The sequence below is a fragment of the Delphinus delphis genome, chromosome 6 (genome assembly GCF_949987515.2).
Source record: "Delphinus delphis chromosome 6, mDelDel1.2, whole genome shotgun sequence".
Taxonomy (NCBI): domain Eukaryota; kingdom Metazoa; phylum Chordata; class Mammalia; order Artiodactyla; family Delphinidae; genus Delphinus; species Delphinus delphis.
In genome coordinates, this window is record NC_082688.1 from 35,391,440 (window position 1) to 35,414,497 (window position 23,058).

The following is a 23,058-nucleotide window of genomic DNA, read 5'->3' on the forward strand; positions in this document are numbered from 1 at the left end:
TGCACCAAATAGTGGCAAGTGAGAAAATGGACTCAAAATAACCTGCACACGCTGACCGTTGTGGGCAACATCGGGTATCAGAAGGTCTGACGAGGGATGGGTCTGGCTGGGTGTGCTGCCTGGAGAGCCAAGTGAACAGCATCATAGCTTCCTTAAACCTGATATCATGGCTTGACTGGGCAGTGGTTGAGGTCAGCAGGGTGGGTGGACGAAAGAGACAATTCAGGAGGACCCAAGGCCCATGTGTCTTGGGGAGGCAGAGAGGCCTTTCAGACAGGTTTCCCACAAGGGTTGGTGTGGCAAAGGGCCTGCTGGGGAAGAAGTGAGCGCTCCATTGCTGCAGGTGTGGGAGTGCATGCCCAACAAAAACACCTTGGGATGTTTCCCATTTCTGTGATCTTTTGGGATTCAGTCCTCCAGCTCCTGAAGCCCCTGGTTGGGAGCTATCTGCTCCTGAACACATGAGAAGGCTTGAACAAGCTCCTCCTGAATAAGGCTTCAGAATTCAGTCCCTGTTCCCTCTGCCTGGTAGGGGTGAACCTCCGCCTAGCAGCACAGGGAATACCCAGGAAGCAGGGCTTAGCTGCTTAGCTGGTTCCCCTATAGAAAACCTGGCTCTAGACCTAGGCTGCTCTGGGTGACCAGGACAGAATCACAGAACATCTGAGCTGGAGCAGTCCGTACCTCTAACCTTGCTGCTCCCCATACAGAGGATCCTGAGGCCCAGAGCGGGGATGACTTGCCTGGGGACACACAGCTAGTCTGGAACTCAGGTCTCCTGCCTCTGTTCTGGGCCTTTCTCTGCACCAGTTGCTCTTCTAGCACCTGGCAGTCGTCAGGAGGTGCTTCCTTCTTAGTTCAAAGCAGAAAAAAGCGGCAGCAGGGCAGGGGATCAGAGGGCAAACCAGGCCAATGGTCCCACGTGGCCCACGGGGTTAGAGGTGCCCCATGAGCAGCTCGGCTGGGGCATCCCTCTGCTGCCTGGAGAACATGCTGATAGGCCTACTCCGTCACTGCCTCCTTGTTTCTTGTATGGGATAAACTGTTTGGCCTTTGGACAAGATTATTTTTGCACAAAACAGGATTGTTATCACTTAATTGAAAATAATTATCCAATGCAAATTGAGTTCAACTTGTCTAGCTGAAAATAAAAAGTGAATATTTTGGGCGGTTTCACTGCTGCAAAGGCAGGTATTTAGCCCTGGGAAATCTCAAGGCCTCTCTTGAATGGCCCCCATGGCCGGGAAGACTAATTCACCCCCTTGTCCAAATCAGGGCTTGTTCGAATGTGTCTGTAATGGAGGAGGTGTTCTGACAGAGACGGAGGCCCGTGGGTCGCTGAGTGTGGTAGGGATGCATGTAATCCCGCTCGGTGGTTCAGCCCCTGAGGGGCTTATCCTGAGAAACACAGGCCCCGGTCTCCTTCAGAAACAAAGAAAAAGAAAGGATCAGGGGCAAGGAGAGGGAGCTGATGACGTAAGTCTAATGTGGGAGGTCACTTCCTGTCCTTTTCCCCTGTGTCCTCCAGCCCAGGCACTGCACCTTCAAACACCCAGAAACCTGAACCCAATATCCGAACCCTCTGAGACTCTCTGTCAGTCTCGCCCACATGCCCAGTTGACCACCAGCTCCATCTGCTTGCTTACGTATTCCTTGGCTTTGTTCACTTCCTCCCATCCTCACTGTATCAGTTACCGCTGTTGCAGCAATGCTGCCTAACAAACAGCCACAAATTCTCAGTGGCCTACAGTAATAGGTAGTTCTTTCTCATGGTTCTGCAGCTCCACTGACCTAAGCTGGGCTGGTCCATGAGTCCACAAGTGGGAGGGGTGGCTCTGCTCCATGTGTCTCCCATCCTCCAGGATCAGTGGGCTAGCTGGGCACATCCTTCTCCTGGTGATGGAAGATGCACAACATGGCAGGTGGAAACATGGGAGGCCTCTTAAGGTCAAGTCTCAGAACTGGTATCCTGTCACTCCTGCCCTATTCCATTGACCAAAGTAAGTTATAAGACTAAGCCCAAAAAAGTCTAGGGCTAGGAGAGTACACTCCTGCCATGATGAGGCTGAGGCCAGAGTGTGGGTGAGGAAGGGTGAAGGCTACTAATCTAGTTCTGACCCTCCCACTAGAATCTCCCCTTCTGGTTTCACCCCCTCTAGTCTGTTCTCCACAGAGTAGTTGCTCCTTCTACAATGCAAACCTGACTATGTCACTTTTCAGCTTAGAATCCTGAAAAATCCTTCCCTCTTCTTTTCTGAGAATAATTGAAATTCAATTGAAAAATTTCTGTCTTTAACACTATCCTAAGTGTCCTATGAAATACGTCAACTGCACAACTGTCATGGTGGCCCTTCAGACTGAGCTGCCTGGGCTCTCTTCCCTTCCAGGGGCAGCCTGGCTGTTCACGCTTGCGTATGGCAGTGCAGAAACACGACGCAGCGGTACATGGGAGCAGCGGTACAGCAGCTGCAGGATGGGGCACCCTTTATGTGTGGTTGCACAGGAAGGCCACAGTACAGCGCCAGGCTCAGGGGAGGGACTGTTATTCTCTTCCAAAACCCAAGCACGAATCCCCCCAGAGGTAAATTTTCCCACAAAATCCACCTGTGCTCAGTGAAGCTGTACAGACAAGTACTACTCAGGATGAGACCTGCAGACCAGCACTGGTCTGAGAATTCTTGGTTAAATGTCCATGAAGGAATAAGGAGTTTGCACCAGAATGTACATCACTGTGTCACCAGGCTCACAGTGTAGTTCAGCTGACTTTTTCATAGCAAGACTTTCTCAATGAAGGAAGCAGTGATTGACTCTGGTGTAAGCTCCTTATCTCGTGTGGACTGGTAAATTAATAATTTGTGGCTCAGCCACTTTGAGATTGCTCAGCTCTCCTTTGCTTCTGGACACATGGACCTGAGGTGCCGAAGCAACTCTGAATGGCACCCCAGAGTAAAATTATATGACACTGGGCAAAAGCTAGTAGTTAAAAAATTAATACAGTGCTGTAATAAAAAAGGGAAGCTACTTCAATATAACAACAGACGGTTGCCTAAATAAATTACCTATGCTCCCTTAATGAAGTCAACTGCACTCATAATAGTTTGGGGACTTTATAACAGGATGACAAAGGCTGAGGATATAACAGTAAGTTTTCTTAAAAAGCATGACACAAAAGGGTGTGAGCAGTCCGCTACGTAATGTGTAGATTAGGCAAATGTGCACACATTCATGTAGCCTGAAGGAACTGCGTGAAAATAGGCAGAGTGTGTATGTTAGCATGGTGTGATTATACCCATTTCTTCTTTCTTTTTGAAACTTCTGAAACATAGTTCTGTTACTTCATAATGAAAAAAAAAATTTACACTTATTGATAAAATATTTCCAAGACCCCTTCTGTTGGTATCTTCTATTTCATTGTCTCCTTGGTTCCCAATATTAAAACATTAAAAAACTGTTAATTCAGAAACATAAAACTCAGAATTTCTGATCACTCAGACTGGATTCTCATTTGTCCGTTCGTTCATTCATTCATCATTCATCATTCATTCAACAAACATTTCCTGAGGACTCACGAGTGCCCTTCAGCATTGTGATGCGACAGCATCATGTCCCTGCCTCTGGGACGGCTGGCCAGGGCTCACCCTTGCACTCTCCGTGATTCACTTAACAAACATTTGCCCACTTTGCCCTGTGCCCTGGCCTGGGCTGGCACTGGGGGACAGAGGCATGTCCAGCCAGGGGAGAAGACAGATCAAACCCAGGAAACATCTCTTCTTCAGAAACGTCAGTTAAAAGCTTAAAAACCTAATACATGCTCATAATAAATTCAAACAATATGAAACCAAACCCACTTCCTAGATATAAGCAAGAGGAATAGTTTCGTATGTATCCGTCAGATTTCTTTCTATGAATATATAAAGACATATTTCTTATATATATAAAGAATGCACACATTCCCAAACATCTATATTCATGTCTACGTAAACAGTAGTCTTATTTTCATTTGTTCAAAAAATGGATCTTAGAACGTGTTCAGTTCTGCAGCTTCAATGCTTATTGTTCTGAAACAAAGCATACAAATGTGCAAAGTGTTGGGCGACCACAGAGGATGAGTGACTGGTGCCAGGACGCGGTGGCCCTGGTGGTGGCCGTGAATGTGAGATCTTCACAGCAATCCTAAGAGGTCTGCCCGCCCTGAAGCCTGAGCTCTCTGTTGCCCGCTTGCCCAGCCAGGCTTCACTGAGCTGGCCGCTGAACATGGTAGGATTTTGCTGTACGGAGAGGTGGGAGGAAGAAATGCCGGGGAAAGAACGGCAGTGGTGAAGGCCTAGAGGTGGATGACGAGGGTGACCCCTTCGTGGTGTAGACCCTCATCAAACAACTGCGAGCAGATGCACAGACCCAGGTCCTCATCTACATCCAGGCTCATCTTTTTCTCTGTCTTCCTTCCAAAGCCCTCCAACCCAGTGGTCCCAAACTTGTCCCTCCAGCATCAGAAACCAGGGGGTGGCCTTGTTGGGAAAAGAGGGCTGGTTTGCATTGCTGGTTATTGGGGTCTCAGCTCATTACAAGAGCAAATGTACTTAAACATTAGGAAAGAGCTGCATTTACAAAGCCCATGTTGTTTACACAGTGAGGAGAAATTAATTCATGACAAGGTAGAAAGTGGGGTTTGGGGGGCTCCACTGTCTTCTGACTGCTAAACGTTGGCTGGTGGGCAAGCCTGGCATGTGCTCACTTCCACTTTGACAGCTGGTCTTACAAAATGGGGACCCTTTCATCGTGAGAATTCCCCTAATGCTAATCTGGATAATTAAAAAAAAAAACAAAACCAAGCAAAATACCCAACAGAAATTCAGAAGGAACTGCTGCTGATCTATACAAATACACCAGGCACATTTCTACATTATATTTGGGTCACACTCCTGAAATGACTGGCTCAGGGTCTCTCTAGGTGACAGGGGGCAGGGTCTCTTCTGTGGTCCTCCTGGTCAGGGCTGCTCTGAAGTGAGCAGGCCAAGCCTGGGACACCTGCCAGGTCCCTTACGTGTTTGGTTCACATCGCTTAACCCACCCACCTTCCCCTTCCTTGTCAACTCTCTACCCTTTTCTGGGCCTCAGTGTTGTCCTCTGTAAATCGGGGTAAGGGGGACATAAAAGGGCATACAAAATAAAATAGAATGAGGAGGGGAATCTCTAAGAATCCTTTCCAATCTTATCTTATAAAAACAAACAAAGAGAAAACAGATCAGCCAAGAACACCAGAGCCAGCCTGGGTTCAAGGCCACAACCCAAGACCTTGTCCTGAGATCTTCTTGCCCCATCCCCCGGTGTCTATCTTCTTCGGTTCCCGAACTTTAAGTTCCCTATCAGTTCCCTCCTCCCCTCCTCACACACACAGACCCACAGAGCCTAGCCCTCCATCTGTGCCTGGCCCACCCATCTGTATCCCCAAAGTACAGTGACTTGGGACCTCGGCCACATCACCTGGACCCCAGACTCCACCTCTGCATCCCCCCGTTCTCCCCTGCACCCCACAGCTAGCACTGCCACCTGACCCACCTCCCCCCACCCCGCTCTGAGATCACTGACAACACAGATCACTCAACTTGCCATGCTAGGATCCTTCCTGGAATCAGCACAACAGATAGCTCCATCTGCAGACCTGTCTTGTCCCTTGTCCCTTCCCAGCACCCTCCATGCCCCAGCCCCACCTTCCCACCTGAAATCATCCCCCACTGGCCTCCGAGCCTGTGAACGAGAATTTCTGAGACACTCTAACTCCACCATTCGTTCTTTGAGCCTTTGAGCCTTAGTAGAGGAGCCACCTCTCAGGGGAAGCCTTCCCTGATTCCATGCACACTTCCAACCCAAGTCAAACTGACCCTTCTGCCCCAGCCTCTTGCAGATCCACAGACTCTGTATCAGTCACCTGTGTACCTATCATATTAACTTCCAGCCTTTTTCCACTGCACCTCAAAATACTTTTAAAAACTGACGTATAACTTACATAAAGTGCAGTTACATCTCAACACATTTTTTCATATGCATACACCTGTGTATGGGTTTGGGCTAGAGATGGGTAGGTAGAGGTACAAGCTGGAAAGCTAGAAGACTCTCTGTGGGTCTGTGTGTGTTGGGGAGGGGGTGCTACCTGTAGGTAACTTAGATGCTGGAGGCCAAAGAAAGGAGACACGTGGCCAGCAGCCTGGGATGGAGTCAAGAGATCTCGGGCTTAGATTCTTGATCAGGATCAAGGTCAATGAATTTTCACATAGGTGAGAGATCATGCTGAATGTGCAACTTTAAAAATCTTAATAACTTAATGGCTTCTTCTTGCTCAGTTGAATTGATTGCTATCATTTACTTCTTCATTCTCCCACTGTCAAACATTGCCAATAACTACAACTATAAAGAATACTCTGTGGACATCTTAGCTGATAATTCTTTAAGGCCATTCCTGGTTAATCTATAGGGTAGGGTCCGAGAAGTGGAGATACTGGGCCAGAGGAATAACCCTTGTAAGGCTCTTTACACATATGGCCAAAGAGCTACATGGAATGTATTAGTCTGTTTGGGCTGCCATAACAAAATGCCACAGACTGGGTGGCTTAAAACAGCAGAAATTAATTTCCTCACAGTTCTGGAGGATGGAAGTCCAAGATCAAGGTGCTGGCAGGGTTGGATTCCTCTGAGGCCTCTTTCCTTGGCTTGTAGACGGTGACCCTCTTGCTGCCTCTTCACAGGGTCATCCCTCTGTGCATGTGCCCCCTGGTGTTTTGTCTGTCCTAATTTCCTTTTTTTATAAGGACACCAGTCATATTGGATTAAGGCCCATCCTAATGGCCTCATTTTAACCTAATTACTTCTATAAAGGCTGTATCTACAGACACAGTCACATTCTGAGGTACTAGGGGTTAGGGCTTCAACATTTGGGGCGGGGGCGCAGTTCATCCCATAAGAGAATTCTTCCTCAGAGGTTGGAAATGTCCTCTGGTGTCCTGTGGCTTGGTTGTGGCCCTCTCGTTTCCTTCCAAAGTGAAGATGTATTTTAGTGTGAAGCCCTCTCCATGTCTCTCAGCCTTACCCGTTTCCCTTTCTTCAAGTCTCTCATCCCATCACTGTCCACAGCTGTCAATCAATCTAAAGCAGAGATTCTCAACCTCTGATGCACACTGGAATCTGAGAGCTTAAAAAATTATCCCGGTGTCTGGGTTCCAACCCAGCAGATTCGGATGTTGTCGGTCTGGGGGTACAGCCTGGATGTGTGGAACTTTAAAGCTCTTCAGGTGGCTCAGTGTTTTGCCAAGGTGAGAACTTCCAGTCTCTGGTCTCTCTTCTTTGCTTTTGCAAAGTATGAGACAGGGCACAGGGGCTGTTTAATTACCATCTTTCAAAGTTAATTAAAGCTCCACATTCTGAAGTCTGTTTTTAACTCCCCTAAACAAGTTCATTTTAAAGCGTGGTGGTAATTTGGCTCTTTTGTTAAAATTAAGTCCTTAAAGTAAACATTAAAAGACAAAATGGAAAACCACTGGGCATAGAAAATCCACCCTGGATTTAATAGAGTCTCTTAAGTCGTGGACTGGAGTGAGACTCTTGCCGCTCAATGCAGGTGGGGGAGCTTGCTATACATCGTGGTCCTTGAGGCTTATGTTCTGTGTAAGCTTTTAAAGGAAGAGGATGACAGCTAATTTTCATGAGAGCCCTGCTTCTGCAGTGGGGTGATTAGAAAACTGTTAAGTCTGGGCTCCTCTAAGTTTCACACCCCAACTCTCAATGTTTGAAACAAAGTTTTAAAAGATTCTACCCAGGGGTGAATCTCACAGATACAGTGAACTAAAGAAGCCAGAGACAAAAGAGTCCATATTGGATGATTCCATTTAGACGAGGTTGAAGTACAGGTGAAACTAATCGACAGTGACAGGAATCAGACCTTGATTGCCTCTGATATGTGTGTTTGTTGGAAAAGAGTCAGACCCTGAACACTCTTCCAAAGCCTTGGTGATGAACAGATGGGCACATGGCTCAGCCAGTTTGGGGGAAGACGTCTGTGATACTGGCTCCCCTTCAAACCATGGCTTTCGCAAGTGGCGCAGGGTCCATCATTGGCAGGACGGAGTCACAGCCCCAGCCCCAGGCCCAGGTGCAGTCTGGCCTCCGCTTGCTTGCTCTGCTCCTCCAAGCTGCTCCTCTACCCTCAGCTCTACACAGGATGCCAGCTGTGCTCTTTCTGTCCTGCACCTTTGTACACGCTGTCCCTCCTGCCTGAGATGACCCTCCCAATCTTGTTCCCCTGGGATTTGGTCATCCTTCATATCACAGCAGGAAAGTCATTCTTCTGCCTCCAGGCATGGCATTAATCACACCTTTTACTTGTCACTATTTGTTTTTGCCATTAGACTGGTGCTCTTTTAGGGACAGTACTGTCCCTATTTTCAATGCTGGGCATGATGACGGGCACCGAGTAGAGGCTTTAAACGGTGTTTGTCATTGAACCGTGTTAGTTTAGAATGGGAAGCGGAGAGCTGTAGACAAAATGTCTTTTGTTAAAGCTATCTATCTACTCATAACAATATTTGAAACCAGATGGAGAAACGTGATTCAACCGACTCTGGGTGGGTGGGGATCTGCGGGCACAGGCATGGCCCGTCCCTAGCTCCAGAGTGGGCAGCAGAATGGCTCTGCAAAACAGAGGGACAAAAATTTGACACTGGGGTGGGACAGTGCTGGAGGAATGGAGGGAAGAGATGGCGAGAAGGCAGAGAGAATGGGTAGAAGGAACTGCAAGGACAGCGGGAACAATGCGTTGTGTCACGTGACACCTCCCTGCAGCCCTGAAATCTTCACTGAAGTTCCCCAAACTCACAAAATGTTTAACGGGAGTGTATTTGTGAGTGTGTGAATGTATGTGTGTGACACAAGTGTGTGCATGCGTGTGTGAATATGTATATATGTGTGAGAGCATGTGTGTGTGTCAGCGTGCATGTCTAGGTATGTAGGAGTGTGGCTGCATGTCTAGGTATGTACATGTGTGGGTGTATGTATACGTGAGCATGTGTGAATGTGTGCATATGAGTGGGAATACGTGTGTAAGTGTGTGCCTGTGGGTGCGTGTGAACATGTGGGACTGTGTATGTGGGCAAGTATGTGCATGTGTGCATGTGTTTGTGGGCTGAGAAAGGTTGTGGGTTTCCTGCCTGGATTGCTTCAGGAGTGATGCTGAGGCACCATGAGGCAGTCAGCTTTGCATCTCTCAGCAATCATGGTAAGCACAGAGCATGGCACTGGAGCCGAATCTGTGAGGGGCCAATAGCCCCCAGCTGAGATCTGAGTCACACATTTAATGAGTCACTAGTTTCATCAAGAAAGCCAGTCTTGGTTGCTGGGCAGTGCCTGCCTGGAACTCTATGCTGAAGAGTGAAGCCTTCTGAGACTCCAAGGGAAAGGAGATCATGATTGATTAGCAATGTCTGCCCTGGCTCTGACGGGCACGGTGGCAGCCTGCATCCTGGCCTCTAATGGGCGCCAAGCGAAGTGCCTGGCTTTTGGGATACAAAGACGAACCTGACATAGTACCTGCCCTCGAGGGGCTCCCAGTCTTCTGTGGGAGACTGAGAAAGTAAATAGACAATTGAAAGTACAATAGATGTAGGCTAGGTGAGGAGGTTGAGAGGCACAGCTGAGACATTGATGGTGCCTGGAGCAGAAGGGGAGGTTTCCTCATGGAATATCTGACCAGGCTGACAGGGTTGAAGAAGCAAAGGAAGGAGGGCATTAACAGCAGAAGACACAGGATGAGCAAATTCTTGCAGGAATGAAAATGTGGGGGTATCTGGGGGCAGAACAAAGGGGTGTGGCAGGAGATGGGGAGGGCAGGGAGTCCAGAGCTGACCTGGGCGGGGGGCTGAGTGCTGTTGCCTAGGAGGTAGTCCCTAACAGAGTTGCCTAAGCCAGATACAAAGGAGGCCCGCTCTCAGCCCAGAGGACAGCTCCACATGGGGCCTGGGCATCCCAACACATCCCTCCCTGACCGAGGGAAGCCTTCTCTGTTCCCATTTTCCTGGCTGCAGACCATGGGAACCAAGCCCCATGGATCCTGGTGTTGTATATGCTGTGAGCTGCTGCAGGCGTGGGACAAAAAGCCACAGATAATTTGCATCGGATGGAGAGCACATTTTCAGTTTCCCTGTCTCACAAATTGCAAATTTCACTTTCACAGCCCTTCTTTCCCCCATGGCAACCACCCTGGTTTCTCCACAGCTCCTCAGAAGTCTGTTGTCACAGAGACACCCCAGGTTTCCTCTGTGGTGTTTCTGCCTCACCAGCCTCCAGGGCTCCAAAGAGCTCAACACCTGGTCTTTGACGTCCCCTTCTCCAAACCTCCTCCAAACGCTGGCCCCATGGCCCATTCTGGCTCATGGAGAGAGTCCCACACTGGGAGGCAGGCGCCTGGACTCCAGTCCTGGCTCTGCCCCTAACTCAGTGCAGGATATGAAGCTCTTTATGGGCCTCAGTTTCCCCATATGTACCATACAGGTTTCTAGATTTGTTAATTTCTGAAGGTCCTCCAGCTTGTAGAATGGTGGCTTTCTGATTTGACAGTTTCTTTGTCATGGAAACCCCAAGATGATCTTTTATAGCAAGTGCTGGGACTTGTGTTGGCCCCTGATGGTCCAGGAACTTGAGGTCTTTGAGGTATCTACCCCGTGTTCCCTGGATCTACTGCTGCTTCGCCCTTCCTTTCTAATTTTTTCCCTGTCCTCTGGGTCTAGTTCCTGTATCTTCATGTTCATTTGTTCCCTGACTCCTGGTAATGACTGTGTGGGGCAGTGTGACTTAGGAGGTGCTCAGTTCGCTGTACTAAAAGAGCTCCTGGCTGGCGGGGAGGTAGGTCTCTTCTCCCTCCTGCCCTCTGGCTCCATGCCACAGCCCAGCTCATGGCTACACCCAGAGCTTCTTGCAAACAGCTGCCTGGAGGGAACAACATTGTTGAGATTCAATATTTAAACACGAAACACATTTTTTAACTCACTCCTAACATGTTGATGTTTTCAGAGATGCTTTCTGTTTTCTGTTGTCAAAGTGTGGCAGAGGGAGACAGAAGGGGCTGAGGGAGAGGGCCCCAAAGCCTAGGCCTGGCTCTTCCTCTGACTTGAGGAATGACCATGGGCAAGCCTTTTCCCTGTGCTGGCCTCGGTTTCCCCATCTGTAAAGTGGGGGTGAAGTCGGGTGGGCCAGAGTAAACTAGACAATCTTTCAGGCCTTTGCAGCTCTGACATCCACCAGAACTTCAAGAATCCTGCCGTGGCCGAGATCTCCCCATCCCTTGCAAGATGGTGCTGCATGCATAGCCTGGCTTGCTGATGGTAAGGGAAGGCCCATGAGAAGACAAGAACCCCCTGGAGCATAGACAGGCAGGCTTCAGAGGCCAGGTCTGTGGTGGGTTGGCAGGGGAATCCAGAGTGACCCAGGAGGGCAATGTTAATTGAGGCAATGAAACCAGAAAACTCCCCTGAGCAGCTAAGCGCAAGAGGGTTGCCATGCAAATCACCAGGAAGAAATGATTAACTGGGTGTAGGCACAGAAGAGAAGTGGTTGGTGACCCATGACTTGTCCAGGACGATGGTAGATCCCCTGGGCCCCCCGAGGCTCCATGCGGGTAGGCGTGGAGGACGAGGTGGGGTGTGAAAGGAGGCTGAGGCAGAGGCGGGTTTGACAAGCTCTCCTCGCAGAAAGATTACCCAGGCGAAGCTGGCTGGGGAGAGGAGGCTGGTGGAGGAAGGGTGAGAAAGGCATGCAGATGGTTTCCATTTCGGGGAGGTTCCAACCTCTGATGCCTCACTTCGGGGTAGGGGAGGGGTGTGGAGAGGAGGAAGAAGCAGGGACTTTTCTGAGCGACATTTATAGTATCTAGGGTTATCAGAATTCATAGACCCTCTGCAGGGGCTCCCTCCTGGTGCCTGGTCCCGCTCTCAGGGGATGTTTGAATCTCCTCTGGTTGCTCACCTCCAGGGACCTCGAGCCCACTGCATCCCAGGTGGTCTGTCCCACTGTTGGAAACTCCAGTCAGGAAGGGCTTCTTGGCACCAAGTCCAAGTCTGCAGCTCTGGCTGCATCAGCGTTTGGCACAATATACTCCATAGAGGTTTGGCTTGGTTCTGGTCTGTGGAGGCTTTTACCTAGGAAGCAGGAATAAATAATGTAAAATGATTACCAAGGTACAGAAGTTATCTGGCAGGCCTGGTACCATGTTCTAGGGATTAGGGTTTTGCTAAGTTTCTGCCTCAGTTTCCCTCTTTGAGATAAAGACCACTGTGCTGGTTAATTCTGTATACCTACTTGGCTAGGTAATGGCACCCAGCTGTTTGGTCAAATACTAGTCTACATGTTGCAGGGGAGGTGGTCTGTAGGTGTAATTAACATCTACAACAAATTGACTGCCAGTAAAGGACACTCCCCTCCACAGTGTGGGGAGGCCTCATGCTATTAGCTGATAGACCTTCAGGGTAAAAACTGAGGTTTCCTGAAGAAGGAGGGATTCTGCTTCAAAACTGTAAGACAGAAGTCCTGCCTGAGTTTCCAGCCTGCTGGCTGCCCTACACATTCTGGACTTGCCATCCCCAACAGCTGTGTGGGCTTAAATACATCTTTTTCTTTCTGTATACATATCCTACTGGTTTTGTTTCTCTGGAGAACCCTGACTGATGCCACCAAGCACCACCCTCTGTGCAAAGGCAGATAAAGAACACTTAAGTCCTTAGAAGAGCAATGTCCAAAAGGACTAATATATATTTTTTAATTTAAAAAATTTTTATTATAAATTTATTTATTTTTGGCTGCGTTGGGTCTTCGTTGCTACACGTGGGCTTTCTCTGGTGGCTGCGAGCAGGGGCTACTCTTCATTGCGGTGCACGGGCTTCTCACCGTGGTGGCTTCTCTTGTTGCAGAGCACGAGCTCTAGGCTGACGGGCTTCAGTAGTTATGGAACGCGGGCTCAGTAGTTGTGACTCGAGGGCTCAAGAGTGCAGGCTCAGGAGTTGTGGTGCACGGGCTTAGTTGCTCCGTGGCATGTGGGATCTTCCTGGACCAGGGCTCGAACCCGTGTCCCCTGCATTGGCAGGCAGATTCTTAACCACTGTGCCACAAGGGTAGTCCCAGGACTAATATCATTAAAAGTGCTAATTTGTGTGGTGCTGTGTTAATCTAAACCCGTCTCTGAGGGTGCCATCCATTTCCCTACTCAAAATCCGTGATGGGGCTTCCCTGGTGGCGCAGTGGTTGAGAGTCTGCCTGCCGATGCAGGGGACACGGGTTTGTGCCCCGGTCTGGGAGGATCCCACATGCCACGGAGCGGCTGGGCTCGTGAGCCATGGCCGCTGAGCCTGCGTGTCTGGAGCCTGTGCTCCGCAACTGGAGAGGCCACACGGTGAGAGGCCCGCGTACCACAAAAAAAAAAAAAAAAAAAAAAATCCGTGATGGTTCCCTATTGCTACCACTGCCATGGTGTTAGCTACTGTTTATGAAGCATTTCTATTTATCACACACTAAGCAAGTAATATATATAATTCATATGTATTAGATACTTTAATTCTTGCAGGAGAGAGGGTATTATCTCCATGTTTATGGATGAGGAAAATGAAACACAGAGGACCACACTCCTTGGCCTGAAATTTGGAGCCTTCAGTGATCTTGCTCCAATTTACCTCCCTCTACTCCCTTTCATGTTATCCATGGTCAAGGCTAATGAACTAGGCCCTCTTACTTAAGTGTGCTCTAGATTTTCCTACATCCCGGATGTTGCCTATACCTGGATTTCTTCTGAAACGTATTTCCTCTTATCCTACACGTCAAAGTCTTCCCTCTGCTCCAAGGGCCAATTCCACCTCCTCTGTTAAGTTTTCCTGGGTTCCCACCATCACTGACCCTGCAAGTGACCCCTTCCTGCACAGTTTCACATCTGGGCTTCTTTTTAACTTGAGTTACTGCCGTCCATTTCAGGGTTTCTCTCTCCTCCAGTTAAAATGGAAGCTCTCTGAGGGCAGGAAACATGTCTGATGGATTACAACAGACGACAGTATTGAAACTCATGGGGTTTCTTTCTAAAACAGGGAACTTTGATTAGAAAAAATATTAATCCTCCTGGACTAAACTTCTTTAAGGAAGTGTCTGTGTGGTTGTTTTCTGAAAGATCAGGGTGATTTCTGCTCCAGCATTACGTTAGTAGACTTGAATTTTCTTTGCTCTTATCTTCCGTTTGAACGACAGACCTCACAATGATAATTTAGCAAGGTTTGTCTTGTTTTGTCTGCCTGAGGCTTGACGCAGCAACACCAGCAACCTCTGTACCTCCCCAAAACCCTACAATGGGAGTGCCACACTCACCCTCTCCAGCCTTAAGCCACCTTCCCAAAGGAACTGCTGTGGACCTTTCCATTTGGAAGGGCAACCTCCCAGTCCAGTGCACTAAGGTTTTAGTCATCCCTATTTTGGTAATATCACACACAGAATGGTGCTGGGGACCAGTGAGTTACATTCATTTACTGACGCCTGGGTCAGGCCCCATTCTGGACCCTATTAGAAAGGAGAAAGCTGACATGGCCTTTATCTCTTTATTCTATCAACATATGTTTGAGCCCCTACGCTACACCAGGAACACTTTGCAGCACTCAGCTCACTCGTACAGTCTGTCTTCTCCATGGGCCACAAGCCCCACGAGTGCGTGCAGCATACTTGTCTGGCTCATCACTGCACCTTGACTTCAGTGCAGTGCCTGGCACATAACAGCTATCCTGTAAATATCTGTTGTAGAACTGAATGGGGTTTGAATCTGTCTCACCCACTAGAGAAAACAAGAGCCCCTCAAGAGTAGGGGAGCCCTTGTCAGCACAGGACCTGGCTCAGGTGAGATACTCAAGGAGTGTTTATTGAGTTGGCTGGATGGCCCAGTGTGGAGGTCCAGAGTGGGCCACACCTGACCAGGGCATGGGTTGGGGTGTGAACTCTGGGTTCTTTATGGGTTCCCATCTGTCTTGCTATGGGAACTGTGGCTCTTACTTTCTACTGTGACCTCTGCTCCTTACTTGTGGCTTTGGGGACTGAACAATTAATTGTGTAAAAGCTAAAAATAGAGATCTGACTCCATGAGGCTGCCATACAACAGCCAGTTCTAAGCACTTAACACTAGTTGTATGCTCAAAAAGGTGCTGTGAGGGGACATGACCCATGCTGAAACTGGGTTTCCTACTGAAACAGTATCAAATGGAGGGATTATGTTCATTATCAAGGGATTGATACTCAACTTTTCCTAAAAAGGTCCACAAGTGTGATGCTTAACCAGCTATCATGGCACTTATATAAAGTTCCTAGGCTGTGCACCAGCCACGCCTGTGATTGGTTGGTGAGGCATGAATGAGGGATTGGCTTGTGGGGTCACGAGGAATCAGCTGGAAGACTCTCCTCGGAGAGAGGCTGGGCCTGACATGAGTAGCTGGAAAGATGGACGGAGAAGGAGACTGTATAGAGTAAGAAGGCTCTCAGAGGCTGGGTCATGGGAAGACAGCCAGGTGATGCTTACTGTAAGGGCCATGAGTTGCTAATGTGAATTCAATGACGGAGCTGGGCAGGCTGGGGACTTGCTGAGCTGCTGGTAGACTGAGGGCTGCCCACAGAGAGGCAGTGCTGCACACTGGTCATCACTATTGCTCGAGTGAAGCCAGTGGTGATTCTGGTTTGGTTAAGCCCACGGATTCCAGTCACCATTAGACCACAGAACATCAGAGCAGACAGCGACTAAGAACTCATCCAGGTTAATCTCACTGCTTCCAATTTTATGACGAGGAAACTGGGGCCTTGAGAGGAGGTCACAAGTTATCAGAGCTCAAAAAGGCACATGTCCTTGTGACAACATCTGATTAGCAATATGTTTACACTGGTCTGTTATGTTTAAAAGGCTAACTTATGTTTGGTGGACATACTTGGGGGACGTAAGTGAAAATCTGTTAGGACTATTCGCTAATGTGTACAGGGCTGAACTCTGATATGAAGCAGGTAACTCAGAGGGAAGGAAGTGATGGTCTGGTTTCTCCACAGGAAATCCTTCCTTTGCACGTGTACCCACCTTCTGTCCTCATGCGGGCTGCCACAGGGCATTTCCAGAGAGGACCTTCCCTCAAGGGAATAAGAGATAGGAAGCTCCTGGTCTCTGACCTGCCCTGGGTCCCCAGCACCATTCCAGTGGCCCCCCAGAGATCTCCCCTTTCCTTTTGTCTCTGGTGATCCTTCTATACCTCCCTACTCCCCTCAACCCTATTCCCTTATTCTTGGAAAAGCCTTCTCCATCGAAAGGGAGGCACTGAGGATACCATTTCCTCACCTTGCTCACCTGTCTACACACCTGCCTTCAACTCCTTTCAGGCATCCTTCTGGAGACATCCCTTCCCTCCTCCTTGAGTGCCATCAATTGAGTTTTCTTCTGTCCTCCAACATCCTCTTTTCAGCACCTTCCTGTCAACAGCAACCAGGCAGAGTCCACTGTCCTGTTAACCTTTCATAGCCAAGGGTTTACAAAGAGATGTACATTTTCTCCTCTTCCCAGCTGCTCATTCCCTCCTCAGTGCACTGTGGTCTGGCTTCTTGGCCCACCACTATCTCGGAACTCCTTTGGTAAAGATCTCCAAGGAGCTACACGTCCCCAAATCTGAGAGATGCTTTTCAGTTCATATGTTTATTTACCCAACATATATTTCACAGAGGAATTCAGGTATGAGAATATATGCAAGATGAGAAATTATAAATAATTAAAATAGCCTTAAGAAAAGTATAAATCAGAATGCAGATTCAGAGAAGAATAACAGATGAAATACTGCATCCCCCTATAAAACTCAGGGAATAAAAACAAAGTGCAGCATGGTAGAAGCAATTCCTCTTACAGTTCTTGGGGGTGTGTAGTGGGTTGGATAGTGTTCCCCTCAAAGATATATACAAGTCTTAATCCCCAGTACCCATGAATGTGAACTTAACTGGAAATAGGGTCTTTGCAGAGGTAATTAAGGATCTTGGATCCTTGAGACCATCTTGGCCTTAGGATCGGCCCTAAAGCCAAGGCACATAGAAACATAGAGGAGAAGATGGAGGCAGAGAGTGGAGTTATGTGTGGAAGCATCAAGGACTGCCACCAGAATCTGGGAGAGAGGCAGGGAACAGATTTACCCTCAGAGCATCAAGAAGGAACCAACTGGCAGAACAGAGCTGGAGGTATCATGCTTCTTGACCACAGACTATACTACAAAACTACAGTAATCAAAACAGTATGGTACTGGCACAAAAACAGACACATAGGTCAATGGAACAGAACAGAGAGCCCAGAAATAAACCCACATACTTATGGCCAATTAATCTATGACAAAGGAGGCAGGAATATACAATGGAGTAAAGGTAGTCTCTTCAATAAGTTGTGCTGGGAAAACTGGACAGCTACATTTAACAGAATGAAATTAGAACATTCGCTAACACCATATACAAAAATAAACTCAAAATGGATTAAAGACCTAAATGTAATACTGGAAACCATAAAACTTCTAGAAGAGAACATAGGCATAAATTGTAGCAATATTTTTTTGGATCTGTCTCTTTAGGCAAGGGAAACAAAAGCAAAATAAACAAATGGAACCTTTGCATAGTAAAGGAAGCCATCGACATAAAATGACAACCTACTAACTGGGAGAAAATACTTGCAAATGATATGACTGGTAAGAGGTTAATATCCAAAATATATAAACAGCTCATACAATTCAATATCAAAAACAATCAACCCAATTAAAAAATTGACAGAAGACCTGAATAGGCAGTTTTCCAAAGAAGACTTACAGATAGTCAACAGGTACATGCAAAGATGCTCAACATCACTAGTCATCAGAAAAATGTAAATCAAAAAACCACAACGAGATATCACTTCACACCTGTCAGAATGACTATCATCAAAAAGACCACAAATAAAAAATGTTGGCAAGGATGTGGAGAAAAGGGAACACTTGTACACTGTTGGTACGAATGTAAATTGGGGCAGCTATGATGGAAAACAGTATGGAAGTTCCTCAAAAAACTAAAAATAGAACTACCGTATGATCTAGCAATTCTACTCCTGGGTATATATCCGAAGAAAACAAAAACAGTAATTCAAAAAGATACTTGCACCCCAATGTTCATGGCAGCATTGTTCACAATAGCCAAGATGTGGAGGCAACCTAAGTGTCCATCAACAGATGAATGGATAAAGAAGATGTGGTATATATATATACAGTGGAATACTATTCAGCCATAAAAAGAATGAAATTTTGCCATTTACAGCAACATGGATGAACTTGGAGGGCATTATGCTAAGTGAAATAAGTCAGACAGAGAAAGACAAATACTGTATGATATCACTTATATGTGGAATCTAAAAAATACAACAAACTAGTGATCATAACAAAAAAGCAGCAGACCCACAGATACAGAGAACAAACTAGTGGTTACCAGTGGGGAGAGGGAATGGGGGAGGAGCAAAATAGGGAAGGGGATTAAGAGGTACAAACTACTATGTATAAAATAAGTAAGCTACAAGGATATATTTTACATCACAGAGAATATGGCAAATATTTTATAATAACTTTAAATAGAGTATAATCTATAAAAATTTTGAATCACTGTTGTATACCAGAAACTAATATAGTATTATAAATCAACTATACTTCAATTTTTAAAAAATTAAAAAAAAAAGGAACCAACTCTACTGACATCTTGACGTTGGACTTCAGGCCTCCAGGACTGTGAAAGAACAAATTCTATTGTTTTAAGTCGTCTAGTTTGTGCCCCAGGAAATGAGTATGGGCTACATCCTTGCTTTTTCATATCTCCATGCCTTTACTGACAAGATTCCTTCTCCTTGAAGGGCTCTTCCCTTTCGTTATGCTGGAAATTTTTTATTCTGTTATGAACACCCATTGGAAGTCCTGGGCAAGAGAGGTCCTGCCCAGTCCCCTTGACTCTCCTTGACAGGACGACCCATATCCATCCCTGCGCTCCTCACCTGTATGACAAAGTCATTTTTGTGTTTGTCTCTTCAATTGCTTGTTAGTCCCTGAGCCTTGAGATTTCTTAGTAAAGTCAACCTTAATCAATACTACTACCGGCACAAAAAGGGTCCATGGCAAACATCTGTTGACTAAATAACTCAAAAAGCAATAAGAATACCAAAGGATTAATGTTGTCTGTGGTGGTCATAAAAGTGGAATAGGATATTCTGGAAGGAGGCAACAGCATAGGTAAAGCATGACCTAATCATTTATCCAATGGGTCTGGAAGGGTGAAGGAGGCAGAGGAGAAAGCGGAGTGAAAAACTGCAGAAGATAAGCTGGGAAGGCTTTAAATGTTAGGGCAGGAAGTTAGACATCAGCCTCTGGGCCATGGTCCTCGAATGCTGGTGCAGATTTTCACCAGCATGCCTCTTAGATACCTTTCCTACCACTTAGGCCTGAGAGGTCAGCTACTGCCCTCCCCCAGGCCCCAAAAGTTGGACATGTGCCTTGTGATCAGTCTCCTTCTTAGCACCCCCATGGGCAAAGCAGGAAACAAAACTGAGGATGGCCTGCGGACTACTGATCCTTGGCCTTGCCCTTCTTTTTTATTTCCAGAATATTCCCAATTCAGTGAAAAAACATTAAAATGTTTCCAGTAGATTACGAATGAAATTAGACTTTTGTTTTGACATATATATACATCTGTGAAACTATCCCTCAATCAAGATAATGAAGGTATTCACCACCCCCAAGTTTCCTTGTGTCCCTTTGTAATCTTCCTGCCCTACCCAATCATCCCCACCTCCAGGCAACCATGGATCTTCTGTTACTATAATTTGCATTTTTTGCAGTAATTCCATTGTCAATTTGACCTTATTGGGTGCTGCATATTTTTTTATTCCTATAAATAATCCTGAGCTTTGTTCTTGGAATTGGTGAAGTTATTTGGAAATACTCTGACTCTCTCAGGTCTTGTTTTTAAGCTAGTTAGGCAGAACCAGAGAAAAGTTTAGACCAAGTTTAGACCAAAAACTCTTCTGAGTACTGTAGTCACTGCTGCATGAACTATGAGGTTTTCCACTCTGACTGGTGAGAACAGAAACTATTCTTGGCCTTGTGTGAGCTCCAGATACAGTTCCCTCTAATCCTTTCAGGTGGTTTCCTCACACATATGCACTGACCAGTACTTAGCTGGGGACCCTCTGCACATAGATCTCTGGGCTCTCTCTCTATGCAGCTCTCTCCTTTCTGGTAATCCAACCTGCAAACTCTAGCTATTTTGGCTTCTCCAGGCTCCCAGCTCTGTTTCCTCAGTGAGGCTCTTCTTGGGTTTCCCCTCCTTGCTCCACAATTGGGAAACCCTCCATGCAGTCAGCTGGGGCAGTCAGAAGGCCATCTTTCAAAGTTCATTGTTCTTCCTTGTCTATGTTCAATGCCTTGAAAACTGCTTCACATATATATATATTTTTTACTTTTTTTTAAAATTAATTTTTTTATTTTTTGCGGTACGCGGGCCTCTCACTGTTGTGGCCTCTCCCGTTGTGGAGCACAGGCTCCGGACGCGCAGGCTCAGCGGCCATGGCTCACGGGCCCAGCCGCTCCGCGGCATGTGGGATCTTCCCGGACCGGGGCACGAACCCGTGTTCCCTGCATCGGCACGCGGACTCTCAACCAATGTGCCACCAGGGAAGCCCTTCCCATATATTTTTACATTATTTCAGGATGGAGGGTAAATCTGATCCCTGTTACTCCAGTGTTGGCTGGAAGTAGAAATTTCTGAAACTACTTTTGATAAAGACTTATGATATATGCTGCAATAAATTTGATATTCTGGGCTCTTTCATTTTGCACTGTCATATATGGGTACCACAAGCTGATAAACTCTTATTGAGAAAATGAGTACATATAGTACATCAAAATGAAGTTGTATTTTCTGCATTCAAAAATTAAAAAAAATTTTTGATGTATGACTGCCAAATATTCTTTTGTGGTAAGGGCTGTTCTGAGTTTACGGTTATAGATGATGTTTTTCATTCATATTCCTGTGTCTCTGTCAGGAGGCTCCTTCTCACTGCCCAAACCCACTTTTGTCTAGAGCCAGAGTTGATTGGGAAAGGCTCCTGGAGCAGCTCTTAAACAATGGCTGATTTAAAACAAGACAAAAAATGATATAGACACACATATCCTTTACCCCTGATCAGGGCAACTTTGAGGTGTGGCCCCTGCTGTCTCTAGTGTTCCCTTGGGATTCTGAGAGCTACCCTCTGTGGGACCCTGATTTGATAAGGAATCCAGTTTGGATTCTTTCTCTTCTCTTCCCTGTCCCACTTCCCCACTCCCTTACTGTGTTTTATTGGAAACATTTCCCAGTAAATCACTTTAAAAGCTGATTTATTTCACAATTGTTAGGACGGGTATGTATATACAAGACATTGCACCTTCGGTTTTCCATTTATTTTGCTCTTTACAAAATTCTCTTAACAGAAAAAATTTCAATTCCCTGGAAGACTGTAAAAGGCCCTTGGAACAGTTCTTTGCTCAAAAGGATAAAAAGTTTTGGTAAGATGGAATTATGAAGTTGCCTGAAAAATGGCAGAAAGTAGTGGAACAAATCGGTGAAAACACTGTTCAATAAGGTTCTTGGTTAAAATGAAAAATGTGGCTTTTAGTTTTACTTAAAAACCAAAGGAACTTGTGGCCAACCCAATACGATGTCCATCATATACATTAAACATACATTAAATGCACCTGAAACTTAAGTTGTTCTCTCTGGATAGCACAACTCTGAAACAGCTTCATCACATGAAGTGATTCTCTGCATGACAGGCACTGCATGTCTTCCAATGGTTGGTACTTTTTGAAATGTTAATAAGTCACCCCTAGGGGCCTGTGCTGGACTTGGGTCCTGGTGTCTACAACCTACTGACATTCTTTCTTTAAAAAATAAATTTCTTTATTTTTTGCTGCGCTGGGTCTTTGTTGCTGCATGTGGGCTTTCTCTAGTTGGGGAGAATGGGGGCTACTCTTCCTTGTGGTGCGCGAGCTTCTCACTGCAGTGGCTTCTCATGTTGCGGAGCACGGGCTCTAAGCACGTGGGTTTCAGTAGTTGTGGCACACAGGCTCTAGAGCGCAGGCTCAGTAGCTGTGGCCCATGGGCTTAACTGCTCCACGGCATGTGTGATCTTCCCGGACCAGGGCTTAAACCCGTGTCCCCTGCACTGGCAGGCGGCTTCTTAACCACTGCACCAGCAGGGAAGCCCCCTACTGACATTCTTAACCAATCAAATGTTCCATTAGATAGTCTCCAACCCTGCCCACCACACTGCCCCCTGCCTCAATTTACTCCCTTTGTTCTCACACCACAATTCTCTATTTATTGCGACACAGCTAACACCCCAGACTGGTGCTCTAGCATTTGTATCCATGCCTCCTGGTTATACCAGTAAGTAATTCCCCTCAGCTGGCTGAGCGGCCAGTAGCCTTGTCCCACCACAAAGGGGACCAAATGGTCTGTAGATATTCATGCCATGAAACTAGAGGCCCTTATTTCAGATGAGTGGGACATACCCCACCAAACTCTCAAACACCAGCACAGTCTGATGAATGTCTAAGCTTTACAAGATAAGGGTACATCCTGTCAGATGTGGAAGGCAACCTGCACCCACTTCTTCTAGTGAGAATTCCTTTTGAGAAAGGGGTTGGGGCTTCAATTAGGGTTTCTCAACCTCAGCACTACTAATATTTTGGGCTGGTTAATTCTTTGTTGTAGGAGACTGTCTTGTGCATTGTAGGATTCTAGCAACATTCCTGGTCTCTACTCACTAGATGCCAGCACTACCCTCTAAACAGTGAACACCCAAAATGGTAAAGATCAGGGGATCAAGATAGTGATGAAGGAATGATTCTATTATTTTGTACGTAATCTTTTGTTGGCAGAAGAATTTTCAGTTGTTTCCTATGAGCAGCTTCGTTCTGTATCTTTTATCAACAGATTATTGGTATA

At 46.7% G+C, this 23,058-nt stretch overlaps 1 long non-coding RNA gene across 1 annotated transcript in view; it reads right to left on the reverse strand.

Annotated features, from left to right (window-relative positions):
* LOC132426591 (uncharacterized) overlaps window positions 1-12,173 on the reverse strand; it is a 42,221-nt gene extending 30,048 nt beyond the window's left edge. The window contains exon 1 of the long non-coding RNA XR_009519732.1: window positions 12,007-12,173. This is a non-coding gene — a long non-coding RNA (uncharacterized lncRNA). The remainder of the gene's footprint in view (window positions 1-12,006) is intronic.
* Between the last annotated feature and the right edge of the window lie 10,885 nt (window positions 12,174-23,058).